This window comes from Dreissena polymorpha, chromosome 1, assembly GCF_020536995.1.
Source record: "Dreissena polymorpha isolate Duluth1 chromosome 1, UMN_Dpol_1.0, whole genome shotgun sequence".
NCBI classification, from domain to species: Eukaryota; Metazoa; Mollusca; class Bivalvia; order Myida; family Dreissenidae; genus Dreissena; species Dreissena polymorpha.
The window spans coordinates 70,662,711-70,678,395 of record NC_068355.1 but is presented as its reverse complement, the minus strand read 5'-3'; the positions used below and the strand labels follow the sequence as shown (position 1 = coordinate 70,678,395).

The 15,685-nt window shown below is 34.2% G+C and overlaps 1 protein-coding gene across 3 annotated transcripts in view; it reads right to left on the bottom strand.

Moving 5' to 3' along the window:
* The window catches only part of LOC127834188 (uncharacterized), a 56,780-nt gene extending 41,803 nt beyond the window's left edge, over positions 1 to 14,977 (bottom strand). Inside the window, exon 1 of one of the 3 annotated variants that reach the window (XM_052359850.1) lies at positions 14,861 to 14,977. The gene's annotated coding sequence lies outside the window, so the exon portion shown is untranslated. Of the gene's footprint in view, positions 1 to 2,822; positions 2,970 to 8,767; positions 8,909 to 14,860 lie in introns of those variants that run through there. The other 2 variants (XM_052359835.1, XM_052359842.1) reach the window with 2 other exon arrangements.
* Between the last annotated feature and the right edge of the window lie 708 nt (positions 14,978 to 15,685).

The window sequence follows — 15,685 nt, the reverse complement described above, 5'->3', positions numbered from 1 at the left end:
GACAGAAGGACGGACAGGCAGACGGACGGAGACTATTACTATATCCCCTTCCGAAATTTTGGCGAGGATAATTAGTATGATCCATGCACAAAACCACTAGCATATTATATTTGATTGTGAATAGTTCAATATCGCATGTCAACTAGTGTTAGCAAACAATATTAATTTTATTAATATTATTCTAATTGCTGTTTAAACAAGCAAATTCGTAGAATTGATATCCCCCGCCTATATACTTCTGGACACAAAAGTGTTATATTTGACACTAAAAAAAGCATTTTTTGAAGATACAAAAGGCCATTACTCTGTTATTATCAGATGGTGTACAATGCCATTTGGCGTGCATCATCCTATTATCCATATATATACTCATACCAAGTTTCTATGAAATCCGCAAAAGCACTTCCAAGATATGGCTCTGGACACAAAAGTGACAGACGGACAGACGGACAGCTCGACGGACAGCGCCAAAACAATATCCCTCCGCCTCTGGCGGGGGATATATACTCATACCAAGTTTCAATGAAATTCGCCAAAGCACTTCCAAGATATGGCTCCGGACACAAAAGTGCCTATAGTAAAAAGCTTTTTTTCAAGATACAAAGGGCCATAACGCTGTTTTGAACAGATGGTATACAATGCCATTTGGCGTGCATCATCCTCTTATGCATATATATACTCATACCATGTTTCAATGAAATCCTTCAAAGCACTGTCAAGATATGGCTCCAGACACGAAAGTGCCTATAGTAAAAAGCATTTTTTCAAGATACAAAGCGCCATAACTCTGTTTTTAACAGATGGTGTACAATGCCATTTGGCGTGCATTATCCTCTTATGCATATATATACTCATACCAAGTTTCAATGAAATCCGCCAAAGCACTTCCAAGATATGGCTCCGGACACAAAAGAGCCTATAGTAAAAAGCATTTTTTCAAGATACAAAGGGCCATAACTCTGTTTTTAACAGATGGTGTACAATGCCATTTGGCGTGCATCATCCTCTTATGCATATATATACTCATAACAAGTTTCAATGAAATCCGCCAAAGCACTTCCAAGATATGGCTCCGGACACAAAAGTGCCGGACGGACAGCCGGACTGAAAACGCCAAAACAATATCCCTCCGCCTCTGGCGGGGGATAAAAATTGTCTGTATCTAGTTTGTGTAGAAAACAGTAAATTATTGGGTTAAATATCCATATGACTTAGTTTGCATAGTTATTTTTTTATTTTCTCATAATTTCTTGTAAGTTCAGGAAAAATAATTGATAAACAGACATATTTTTAATTTTTAATTTATATTATGGAGACGCAGACCATAACTTAAGTTATTTATAAGTTGAAAGGTATTTGTCCTTTTTTTATAGCTCTTGTGCTAATTCATCTACATTGTATTATTTTTTTTAATGATTAGCAAAAGGTTAAAATAACGTGTTTTCGATACCTAACCATTTAAGCATGCATGTAAATGAAAAAAGTGGAATTAAAAATAATCTGTATACATGTATGTGATCTACAAAAAGGCATAACAATAATGTGTTTCCGTGATTCTAGTAATATTAATACATTAACAATATTGTCTCGCAATTTCAGGAAATATATAAAAATAATATTTTGTTTTGAAATCTGGTGGGTGTTCATGTAAGTTTTGGCTGGACACTCCATGCACCTGAAAGCCACACACTGAACCATGTTGAATTACATTTGTCATGCAAAAAACTAATTTCAACAAATGCTTTAAATAAAAATTAACAAAAAATTAACAAAATGACAAAATATTAAATGTCAAGTTTGACATTAAGCAGCTGGGCGAAGTGTTCAAGCTCCAATCAGTTATAACAATGGACAAATTTCCTTGTCATGCGCATTGTGTAAAAATGACATCACCACAAAAAAGGTGGCGGAAATACCTAAGCTGTGTACAGAAAACAAGCTCATCGTTTTTATTTCATGTCCCTTAAATCCATGTCAAAATTGTTTATTTACAAATGTTTAACCGCGCAAAGCCAATAGTTTCATACACATCCGCAAATTACATTCACTACGCGTGTTGTTAACCTAGTGTCGAGACGTCACATCCAAAATGTGAGAGTACTTGATTGCAATAAAAATAGGCCAACAAAACTTCGAAAATTTGATTCACTGAACATATTTATAAGAAACTGGAAGATGATTTTAATTTTTTTTTAACTTCTATTTACAATTTAACAAGTGTCTGTTTTATTGGTCGATCTTCTTTTGAACAACATTGGCAAAAAAACATTCTCGAGGATTGCAAAAAAAACAAAACAATATTCGCAATTTGTTCTAATAAAATTTTGGCATTTATGTTGCTTTCAAAAATTTGATAAAGTTAGCATCCAATCGGGACAGGGTTTACCCACTGAACAAGTGTTTATCGTGATGTCACCAATTTTGGCCATGTGCGCCAATATTTTCTGAGAATCATAAAAAAGTAAACGAATTTTCTTTAAAATAAATCAAATACATGAAAGTGTCATGTTCACACAGCGCAGTCATCTGCAATTTTTGTGAAAGTTTAATGAACAGCACTGAAAAAATGAATGGAATAGGCATACATTTGGATTATTTCAGTTGAAATACGATTTTGAAATGCAATTATACTTCCTTTGTTTCCTTATTTTATTTTTAGCTGTGTCTATATTTATTTTCAAACGTAGTAATGTAAGTAAAACAAATACTCGGAGCGCATGCGTGTTTAACTTTAAGTTGTCCCTGCTTTCCCCTTCTGCCCCTTGAACTCTGGGAGACATGTTTTTATCAGTTTTTAACCTTATATGATAACTCTATCATACTTTTATCCAGGGCTTTTTTAAAGCTGACGCACGCTTGCCCGGGTTAAAATCGTCGCGGGCAAGTGATTTTCCAAAGTAGATAACGGCAGTCCGCCGGGCAAGTCCGTTTCCTATTAGCATACTTGCGGCTTTTTTTTTACTTTTCCCCTTGTATCTATTTATTTTCTTTGGGTCAATATATTTGTTTATCAAGTACAAGTAAAACAAGATTTGATTGGTTGCTTGCATTGTATAAGGTTACATTACACTAAATCATTGTGTATCCCTCCGTGGTCCATTCGAAAGTAGTGCCTATTTCTAAAGAGTTCATTTTCTCTTCTTGAAAATAAGCCATTTAACAATGTGAGACATGTCTTTTGTGGTTATTTGTTATATCCTGTATGTGTCTGGAGTACTTTGATGCCTTGGATTGGAAAACAACATAAAAGATGAACTTTTGAGGGTGTGTTTTCTATTGTGTGGGGCTTTTGTCGAAATTAGGATTCCGAAATACGTTTTTCTACGGTGGGTTCATTCGACACCTATTTACTTTCTTAGAAGTTGCGAGACGATATGTTTCTGATTGCAATTATTGGAAGAGGACAGATCCATCTTTAAAATGATACCAGGTTCGGAAAAATTGATATGTCGAAAAGGCAAGAAAAATGCTGTGAAAGTTGTCAGTTTTATAATGGGACCCTATGGGAATCGGAATTAGTGTAATATAACCATAAGCCAATCTAAACGCTCAAAACAAGTTCTACTCGGCAATCGTTTCAACATGGCGGACGGTATCGCCCAGCCAATCTTTTCTATCTTTAATAAAAGTAACTCGAAACAGTCAAAAGAACAAACAAAAACAACCGAAAAAGAATGGAAGAGAAAATATGAAAATGAATCACGAAATTGTAAACTGTGAATAACTTGTATGTTACATATTCACAGTTTAAAATACCGTAGTGAGAACTCTTCATCAAAGACATCAACATGATTTTCACAGTACACATGTACTATTTTAAGCCCTCCCCCTTTAAATCTATGCCTTAACTGCTATAGATATAGTGACAAGTATACCATTTTACAATTTTAATAGTAATAAACTTTTGATATGTATTGTATTCAATAGTGACTATTCAATGAAATAAAACTGTCCAGATTTTGTTTTGTTGACAACTTTATATTATAAAAACGATTATTATTTTATTGTTGATACATTGAATACAGCTGAAATTAAATGTAGCATAATAATGCATGTGAATCAATTCTTCAAGATCAAATGACAATAAAAAATTGAGTGTCAATTTCTTACGTTAACCCCTGTTTTATCTTTCTCACTTTTTCACTTTTGAAGTCTCCTTTCACTACTTTTAACACTTATCTGGCACTGACTGCACACCTGTCAATATTTTATAATGAATAATACCTGCAAGGGGAGTTAGGCAGTATAGATAGATAGATAGTGTGACGTCATCAAAAGGGCCAAGTTCATAATCTTAACAACGTGATCGAAATTAGGCTATGCTCGAAATAAGGGCATCGTACGACACATATCCAATGTTTCTTAACAATATCCTCCAATTACCTTGAGTTGAGCGGTTAAGGAAACAACAAAAATAATTTCTGAATTAATTTAAACAATCGCAATAAATGATGTCCCTAAAAAGATTAATTTAATTCCCGTTAAATCCATGTCAAAATTGTTTATTTACAGCATGTTTAACCATGCAAAGCTGTTAGTTCCACTTACACCCGCAAATGACATACACTATGCACGTTGACTTGTTTACCTTGAGTCGATAGGTCACATACAAAAAGCGCAGGAGTTTTTCTGCCTATTTGGGGAAAAGGAGTCTGACCAAATTGGGAATTTTTTATCGACAAAATTGTCCATTTTGGGAATTTTTGCTTCGATGAAATGGCTCATTTTGGGAAAACATTGTGAATTTATCATGCTTAAATAAGTCAGTGGTTTAACAAATAAATTTGTTTTTATTTGTTGTTTTGTCATTCAGATCTAGACCTTCGATGCAGGTAAGCATCAGATGAGTAAGTTTGGTTTGTGTGAATGTGCTGCGTAATGGGAACACAGCAGGTTCATGGTGCTGAATCCTCGCTCAACCACAGCAGTGCTTGTTGGTATGATACACATCAGCTGTACATGTGTACATTAATAATCTAATAATCATAAGTCATAAAACGCTTCTTTAAAAAAAAAAAAAAGTTTTTTTTTGGGAAGTTGGGATTTTTTTATAATTTCTGTTTGGGATCGGGTCCGTTTGCTTTGGGAACGCCTTCGTTTTCCGGAGGCACAGACAGTGCTGAAAAACCCCTGAAGCTATAGTACTCGATTGCAATAGGCATGAGGTCAACAAAACTTTGCAAATTTGATTCACTGAACAAATTTAGAGAAACTGAAAGATTAATTTAACTTTTTCTATAACACCTTATCCTATTTACCATTTTACAATTTTCTGTTTTATGGGTTGATCTTTTGTTGAGCAACATTGACACGAAAAAGTGCTCAATTATTGAGAAAAAAAACAACTTTCACAATTGGGACGAGTGAACTTTACCGGTACGCAACACTTAACATCAAACAGCGTACCCTAACCCTTAACACATAACAACTAATGCAACACCTTATAATCCTTTTTATCCTATATATTTCCTTAGTATCGGGGGCTACCGCCCCCAAACCCCCCCTTTGTCGATAGTGGTAAACAACTGCGTACCGGTAAAGTTCAATCTAACCTTCTCAATTTGTTCAAATAAAATTTTGGCATATATGTTATTATTACAATATTTGATAAAATTATTATCCAATCAGGACAAGGTATACCCACTGAACATGTGGATACGGGATATCACCTATTTTCGCGATGTACGCACAGAGATTTTTCCATGCAACATTTTCTGGGAATCATGAAAAAGTAAAATAATTTTCTTTTAAATAAATCAAAAACATGAAAGTATGTGTTTACACCAGCACAGTGGTCTACATTTATGAGCAAGTTTAATGAAGAGTACCGAAAAAATGCACAGAATAGGCCTCAATTAGGATTATTTCAGTTGAAGTCAGATTTTTAAATGCAATTAAACTGATTTTTTCCTAATTTTAATCGTGTGTTTAATTATTTTCAAGCGTAGTAATGTTAGTACAACAAAATACAAAATACTTGGTGTAACGTCATCATTAGAGCCGCGTCCTTAAAAGGGCCTTTTCACAGATTTTGGCATATTTTGAAGTTTGTCATTAAATGCTTTATATTGATAAATGTAAACATTGGATCTTAAAAGTTCCAGTAAAAAATCAAGAATAAAATTTAAAAAAGGAAAAAAAAGTAGCCGGTACCATGGCTCGAACCAGTGACCCCCGGAGTCCTGGAGTTAGTCTGAAGTAAAAACGCATTAGCCCTCTCGGCTATTCTGCAGAGTATACACAGTTTAAGTACTTTATACCTTATATAAGCAATCTTCGTAGTTTCGTTAATTTAAACGACAACAACAGAACTCTCCAACTTATTCAATCATTTCGCGTTGCAACGCTTTATAATTTTGAGGTTTTCAAATTGTCAAAAGATACATATCCTCCAATTACCATAAGTCGACCGGTTAAGGAAATAAGTAAAAGAATTTCTGAATTTATGCAACAAAATGCAGCAATATACTATTTACCTTCAGAGATTTATTTAATTCCCGTTAAATCAATGTCAAAATGATTATTTACAGCATGTTTACTACGCAAAGCCGATAGTTCCTTACACACAACAAGAACATTAACTTTGCGCGTTGTTTACCTTAAGTCGATACGTCACATCTGGGAAAGGGACAGCACTCTAGTGGTAATGGATTAGGACAACTTACCGTAACTTAAAACTTCGCTTCTTTGAACAATTTTAACAAGAACTAAAACAGTAAATATATATTAAATATGTTTTCAATATTTTATAAATACAATTGAACAAGTTTCCTTCACTTTTCTTAAAAACAATTTTCACTCTTCTTTAGCACAGCATGGGCACATAAATGTTGCACCTCTTCTGATGACTTTAATTTCTGTACAAAATGACAGGTGTACCCAGTGGTTGCAGGCTCTATTGTCACACTGTGCCCATTTTACAAAAGTCGTTTTGGATAAGCCTTAAAATAAAACAAGTAAAAAAAAATCACCATTAAGAAAAGGTCTGAAAACCAATTTAATAAAAAAAGCTTTGCCTTAAATTTACTACGATTTACTACTATTTCCGATATGAAGCGCTGTCAATGAAAGTGTTATGTTAAGATCGTCGGCTTTACATTTCAATTTTTGTGGGAATTTAATAAATAGGACCAATAAAATGTATGGGATATAGTTTAATTTGTGTAATTTTAGTTAAATTTTTTATTTTGAAATGCAATTTTACCTGTTTTTTCCTCGTTTTGTTTTTATTTGTTTTTGTTTATAAGCGTAGTTATGTCACTTTATCGAATTACTCGGAGCGCTTGCGTGTGACGTCATCCAAATGGCCGCGTTCTTAATGTAAACAAAGTGGTCGAAATTAGGTCATGGTCGACTTACGGTAATCGTACGATATAATGACTATATTGGACAATGGTAAATGTTCAGTCCATACTGTTTCCTCACAAATATCATAACTTAAACGAAAATTTGCGAATCTGAAACAACTTTTTTCAATTTTGTCAATTTACCAAACCGTGAAAAGATCCAATTAATGTAAACTAGAAATGGCGCGGCAGAGGCCGACGCGTATCCCCACGCCGAATGTTTGACCTAGGTGTGCCCCAGGGTTGGTAATGGGGCCATGCATAGCTGAGATTGACCGTATTGTCATAAGAGAAGTTCATCATCAATTAGAAGTGAATTGGTGTAGAAATGAAGAAGTTATAGTAAAAGGCAATTTTGGATGGGTGTGACATATGTGGGCTGGGCGCCCCAGGGTTGGTAATTGTGCCATGCATAGTTGAGATTGACCGTATTGTCATAAGAGAAGTTCAGTATCAATTTGAAGTGAATCGGTGTAGAAATGAAGAAATTATAGTAAAAGGCAATTTTGGGCGGGTGTGGTCTATGTGGGCGGGGCCCCAGGGTTGGTAATGGGGCCATGCATAGTTGAGATTGACCGTATTGTCATAAGAGAGGTTCAGTATCAATTTGAAGTGAATCGGTGTAGAAATGAAGAAATTATAGTAAAAGGCAATTTTGGGTGGGTGTGGTCTATGTGGGCGGGGCCCCAGGGTTGGTTATGGGGCCATGCATAGTTGAGATTGACCCTAATGTCATAAGAGAAATTCAGTATCAATTTGAAGTGAATCCGTGTAGAAATGAAAAAATTATAGTAAATGGCCTATGTGGGCGGGCGCCCCAGGGTTGGGATTGGGGCCATGCATAGTTGAGATTGACCCTAATGTCATAACAAAAGTTCAGTATCAATTTGAAGTGAATCCGTGTAGAAATGAAAAAATTATAGTAAATGGAAATTTTTGGTGGGTGTGGCCTATGTGGGCGGGGCGCCCCAGGGTTGGGAATGGGGCCATGCATGGTTGAGATTGACCGTATTGTCATAAGAGAGGTCCAGTATAAATTTGAAGTGAATCGGTGTAGAAATAAAGAAGTAAATGTAAAATAACCTAAAAAAATGAGTGATAATTTCTGACGCGGCCCCACCCCAACCGCTATAACTTTTGACCCAGGGGTCAGATCAAAATTCCAAATAGTGCAGGGTCGCACATATGCTCATAGCTACCATGTGTGTAAGTTTCAAGGTTCTAGTGCTTTTAGTGTAGGAGGAGATAGTGGCCAGGACGGACGGACAGACAGACGGACGGCGGAGATAACCACAATATCCCCACCTTTTTTTCAAAAAGCGTGGGGATAACAAAGTGATCGAAATTAGGTCATGCTCGAAATAAGGGAATCGCACGATACATGTAATGTTCATCAATTGTGTCAGCTAAAGTTGACTTACCGATTCATTAGCGGAAGTTACTGATGATGCAGCGCACTAAGCTGACGGTTTACTAGGACTTTTGAAGAAAGTGATATTATTTAGTGTTTGAATATAATGTGTAATAAGCAATAATCATTATTAATAACTGAATTAGTTATATGGTGGACGCACCAGTTATCGAACACCTAAGAAATTACTTCAAAATTGAAACACTTAAAATAACAAAAACATTTTGTTTTAACTAATGACTTACATTTCAATTATTCATTAACTTATCTGTAAAGTTTTCCAGCAAATATCCTTCAAGAAATCATAACGATGATTCCCTGGTTATTGTCACCTCTAGCAGACAAAACAAAATGGCGGCCGATGTAAACATGACCCATTACCAGACAGTGCATAAATACTACTCCAGTATATACAAAGTCACATGACTATCACGTGACCCGGACTCCGCGAAAAAATCTGCGTCAGCTACAATCAAAATTGAAAAGGGAAATATGCTTTTTGGTGTGTAAATGCACGTTTTGATAAAAGCATTCAAAAAGTAATAGCAAAAAACACATAAAAACGTGTAAATAACTGTAATAACTCTGAACTCGTCGGTGGGTAACTCACAACTGGCTTTATTCATAGATTCACATATATATATAAATCTCAATACAAGTAACTCATGACTGCATGCTTTAACAAGACAATACGAGTTGTGTCCCTTACATTACAATACATGACAATAACAATAAATGCATTAATTTCACCTGTTTTCTACGCATTTGTTTCAAGCTAAGTAGGCAAGTAGGTCATGGATTTATTGTACGACCAGTTGTTTATCGATGTGACCTCATGTGCACTTTTGCGCTTGCGCATACAGAACCAAAACAAAAAGTTCGATAATAGGTGCTGTTCGATAACAGGTACTTCGACATTCGTTGATCCATTTTAGTCTTCCATTTCTAACGATAATGTTTACATAAATTGCGCATGCGCAAACCGGTGTGATTAGATACCGAAAACAGTACTGTTTTCGCGAAAATAGTTAAATTTACAGAAAACGGTGTTTTAATGTATGAAAACATTGAAAATGATGACGAAAACGAAGGCGTAAACCACATAGTTTTCTGCACTCTGGATCAGCAAACGATTTATTGCTTAAATCAGCCTTACGAACCATTCCGGAGAAAGTCGATGCACAAAATCAAGAGATTTGATTTCTAGTATGAAATGTGTCAACTTTATCAAGTCCTATAGTATTGAATTGGGTCCAGTTTATCAAAATTCTTGTATTGAAATGGGTCCACTTCTCAATGGTATCGTATAAAAATGTGTCTGCTTTTTTCAAAAATCTTGTATCAAAATGGGTCTTCTTTATCATCACATTTTTGGAGTCTCAGTGGGACACCCCGACCTTAAATTTTGGGAAGTTACCCCCCCCCCCCCCCGGCGGGTGTACAACAATTCAGAATCGCCATAGGACAGTTCAGGATATGGATAAACGGTTAAACTGGATGAATAGGGGAAAAATAGAAGATGGATACCCAAATGATGATGCACGTTTCCAAATAAGCACAGAACAACTAATAGAAGATACCCACAATATGATGTACACTAAACTAGTGATGTAGAATCATATCCAGTCTCAATTAGGACAGGAAAGAGATATTTCTCTAAAAGTGATCCATCATATGCAATGAATATTAAAACAAACACACATATCAATTTATAGAAGATATAATCACAACCAGATGAACCTCCGACCAATTAACGACAAAAACATGAGTAAGGATAGTTTGATTGGTCATTGTCGGCACGGGTACTACTTAAATCGACCTCGGGAACTCTTAAGTAAACGTTAATGTAACCCGGAAAATATACCAGCCCTTACCAGTCGAACTACATTCTATACATAGATGGTCAGTAAAGACCGGTGTGACACAATGGTCGAACTAGACATTATCCAAGTTTTATCCCCGCCAATAAACCGATACCGTAAAACGCGCTACGGAAAACGAAACAATTCTCTTTTAACAATACCTGCCTAAACATTTTTTTTCATTAGGCGTTTCGATGATATGGAGACCTTTTTACAGAATATTTACATAAATATGGACATTATGAAGAAAAAAGGCCGTCAACGACCAATTTTGCATTAGCGGGTATCTTTCAGTAAATTTACCGTTAGCGGGGTTCATTTAAGCATACTTAAGAGAAGCAGGAGTACATTCAAGTAGTACCATATCAGACAAAGATCAATCGAGCGTTAGTATAAAGTGTAAGTTCAAAAGTATAAATCAATATTTAATCACTCTTACGTAAAAAAAAAACAATTGACATTAAACGATTGTTATTTACAAAACTTTCAACCTCAGCTAATTTTACGTTACTGCGAGTGTTTATATAAGTTCTATAAGTAAAACGCAGAAATACAGGTTGTAAGTTGACTAGTAACAAATTATCGTGCAACAACATTTATGCATATAAATTATTAAACTAAAAACGTGTACACCTTTTGTATAACGACAATGCTAACAGCCTATCGATCCGATGTTGAAATGACTGTTCATTGGTTCATACGAAGAAAAGACACGTCCGTAAATCACGGGCGCCACCTCTTTTTTGCGCTGCATAAATAAATGAGCCCAAGCTACTTCTGAGGTAGCGATAAGGACCGGATGTTTTGAAATGTACAAGGTGAGTAACTTAATTATTATTTTTTTTTTTAAACATATTAATCATTATTTTAAAAATCGCACAATGTAGTGCGATTCAGTGAAGATTTATTATTCCATAATTTTCAGAAACAGATACATGTAATAATTTTCAGAAACAGATACATGTAATTACAACCGATTTGGAAACGTGAGGACCTTTATAAGTTTTGGCACTGGGAAATTTTAAACAGAAGATCGGTGTATATTGCGTGTGTGGCGACCAAATTTACACCCAATGATATCGCTAACGGCATCAAACAATTGCTTTAAACATATAAAAGGAGAAGGTTGTGCCCGTGATTAACGGCAGGGACCTATACAAACAAAGTTTGTATAGGTCCCTGTTAACGGTCGAGAAAAACGTTTTTGTTTTCCAATCATGAGCTCCCACTCGCAAACCCCTTGAAATATAAGATCTCTTATTTTAGTATTAATCCTACCAATATTACTTATGCCACGGACTCTAGATGCCATCTACTAGGTAAATATAGAAAAAACTTAAATACTGTTCGCAGTATACTATATTTATAAAAGCTACATTACTAGTATAAGCACGGAGCGTATAGTGACTCAATATACGCTCCGTGCTTGTACTAGTAATGTAGCTTTTATAAATATAGTATACAGCGAACAATGTTATTTTTTTTCTCTATATTTACTTAGTAGATTCCTCTTATATTTAATGGCAGGAGATTATGTGTCCATTTTTTCTTCAATTTTGTCTTTAATACCTGTTGTACGTTATAAAATTATGCCTTAGTGTTTACATGAAGTTTATAATATCAGTTTCATTAGGTGTTTAATTGTATGGATTCGGTTGGATTAAAAAATTAATACTTATGATGATCACGTTGCTTTATAACGGCGTAGTTAACGTGTGAATTATCAATATATCGGAAATCTGAGTTATTCAGACATCCTTTCCGTTTCTTACAAAGAATATCAACGGATTACATGCAGGCATATTGTTATGTTTTTTTTAGTGTACAAAGTCTAGAGAATTATGCCACGAAAAGTGCTCATTCAGGCTGGCTTGGCTGAAGCATATTTATAGTTACGCTAATGGGCCACATGTGGTCAGTCTATCAACATGTTAGGGTAATTAGGGGCCATAAAACTGCCATAAAACTGCACAGGGCCAGTGTGGTTGCAAGTTGCTTCCAAGTACTGTTTAACCATGTATTCTAATAAACAGTTTTGCATGTTTTCATGATAATTGTTTAGACTGATAAGTTAAATAAAATACAGTGAAATGTATAATTTCAAGATATTTAAAACACATGGAATATTTCAAAATTCAGAATTAATAAAAAAGGTACATGTATGAACAATATGTACTGGAGTCATGACATTTGAGTTAGTTAGTTCGTTTTATGTGTGTATACATGTCAAACATTTTACAGTTCAATATACTCAATGCATTACAATATCGTAACATGTTAAGTACAAATACAAATACTACGATATAGCTAACATTGTAACTTCAAGTGTAAATGGTGCCTTTTATCACAGATCTAACTAATATAACGACATGATGTATACACAGGATAACCCGTAAAGCCTGGACATGTAAACATGTATAAGCTTATTTCCAACGGGGTCCCTGATTTTTGTTAAACAGGTCTTATAAGTGACTATAAATATATAGTTTGTTTCAGTTCTTAAGATAAAAACGACATGATCCTTAAATTATTTCTTTTAAATATTAAAAAAGTGAGACTTTCAAACGTTGACATGATAATACACAGACTCATACAAATAAAAATAAAAATAAGCAATTTCATAAAATAAAACATATCTAAAAGTAAAAATACATGGAATTCTCGTCTTCCTTCATCTCATTTAATAGATGTTTCTTAACAAGTTTCTTAAAAGTAAATTTCGATTTGATGGACTTTATATTATCAGGTAATGAATTCCAATCCTTAATACAATTGTAGTAAAATGAAGAACTAGTAAAGCCCTCAACTTGAGGTACATACAAATTTATTCTTGATCTATTCCCATAATGATGGACATCTGTACATTTGACAAAATTGTCTTTCATATAGCTCGGGCATTAATTGTAGAAAATCTTATGGATATGGTTAAGTCGATGCTGCTTGTATCTTTGCTCAATGTTCAATAAACCAAGATCTTCAAAATTCGATACACCAAGTGATGTTCTACCATGGGAATTGTTAATAAAACGAACCATTTTATTTTGGACTATTTGTAGCCTGTGCTTGAGCTGTTTCGTGAGCCCACAATACCACGAAGAGGATGCATAATCAAAATGGCATTGTATTAAATAATTACATAAACTTATTCTAAGACTTTTGTTTAAGAAAGCACTATGTCTATATAAAAACTTAATTCTAGAGTTAACCTTCTTGACGATATTATTTACAATAGAAGTACCAGACAAATCAGCATCCAAAATCGAACCAAGATATTTTACATGCGACTGAGATTTTATAACATGATCATTACATTGTATATTAAAATTGTCCACCTCAGTGAGTTTACGTTTCGAACCAAAAAGAATACACTCTGTTTTGCCTAGATTGAGGGATAGCTTATTGTCTATTAACCGCTTACTACAGGACTCGAGCTCTTTGCCTAAAACTTGACTAATGGTACTAGGATCTTTATGTGAATGCAAAATTGCACTATCATCAGCATAGAGTATTAGTTTACAATTGAATGATATACTTGTTTTCATATCATTATTGTAGGTAAAAAAACAAGAGAGGACCCAGTATACTCCCTTGAGGGACTCCACACACAACCGATTCGAAATCCGATTTAGCGGCATTAACATGCACAGACTGCGTCCTATCAGTTAGGTACGAGCGAAACCACTCCACAGACTCCACTCCCATCGCACGAAGCTTTTGACACAGTATGTCATGATCTACAGTGTCGAGTGTTGAGACATATTGCTACATAATTAATTTCAAAATGTATTGTTTGCAATAAAAACAAATCAAAATATCCAGAAAAAAACAATGTCACAAAAGTTTATTCACAGATCAATGCAGTAATTAAGCTCACAGTGTGCATTGTTTTTGTTAATCATGCTAAAATGTCACACTTCAAGATATTTTATTCGAAGTTAACACTGAAATAACACTTATCTACGGGAGGTAACAAAAATTTTGCCAAGCAACTGACAAAAATGCTCATTATCGACATAGTGCAGATCCTTTGATTTTGTATGCATGAGATTTTAAACATAAAAACTAAAATCTATTAATTTTATAAATATAAAGTTAAGTCACATGTTGAAAAATTTCTGAACACTACGAGTAAAAATAAATGTACAAACAAGCAGAGTACTCAACCATTTATAACTTAAGCTTAAATCTGTTCTAGACTCTCCAAAAGATACACCACTTTGTGAACAACGTAAACAACTTACAAAATACACTATTACAGAGTTATAGTACTAAGGAAATTCAGTCCTTATGACGCCTTGAACGACTTTTGCAAAATACGTATACTCTGATCAGACAGCTCCTACAGGATGTACTTGATTTTAAGATTAGGTTAAACTATGTTTGCTAATGTATGAGCAAACAATGCTTGGCACAAAATATATGATGTTATAAATTATGCAAACTTTCATACAATAATTTTTTTTGTTGAGGCATACAAAACTAAATTCTTTGAATATTCATAGACTAATGATTGAAATAATATTGGATCTGTATTTGTTATAATTTCTTATGTTTCAATTCACTTATATTGATTTAAAATTATTTTCTTTCATTGCATACTGTTAAACATACAAGACTATGTAACATAAAGAAATATGTCACTCATAACTTACAAGAATTATTTATTATTAATATCCTCATTACAAGCACGCCTAAACTGATATTTTGATTAAATTATATACCTACACTTATTTAGCACTCCATATATGTTATAAGAACAATATACTTAAAACATAATACGAAAAACACTTACGTCTTATTGAGCAACCAGCAGTAGTTGCATTAACCGGCTTAGCCATTGTACATTCCGCCATTTTTACGCCTTTTGATTATAAACAACCATAAGCTACATCATATTTTCATATGTGTTAAGAACACATTTATGAGTCAAATGAATTAAAAAGGCAACTTGGTGAAATACAAATATAATAAATGTCAATCATAGTAAATATGAATGTTGATACATGCACATGAACATGGTTGTAATGAACAGTTATTAATAACACACTGCTATTACAAAGTTTCTA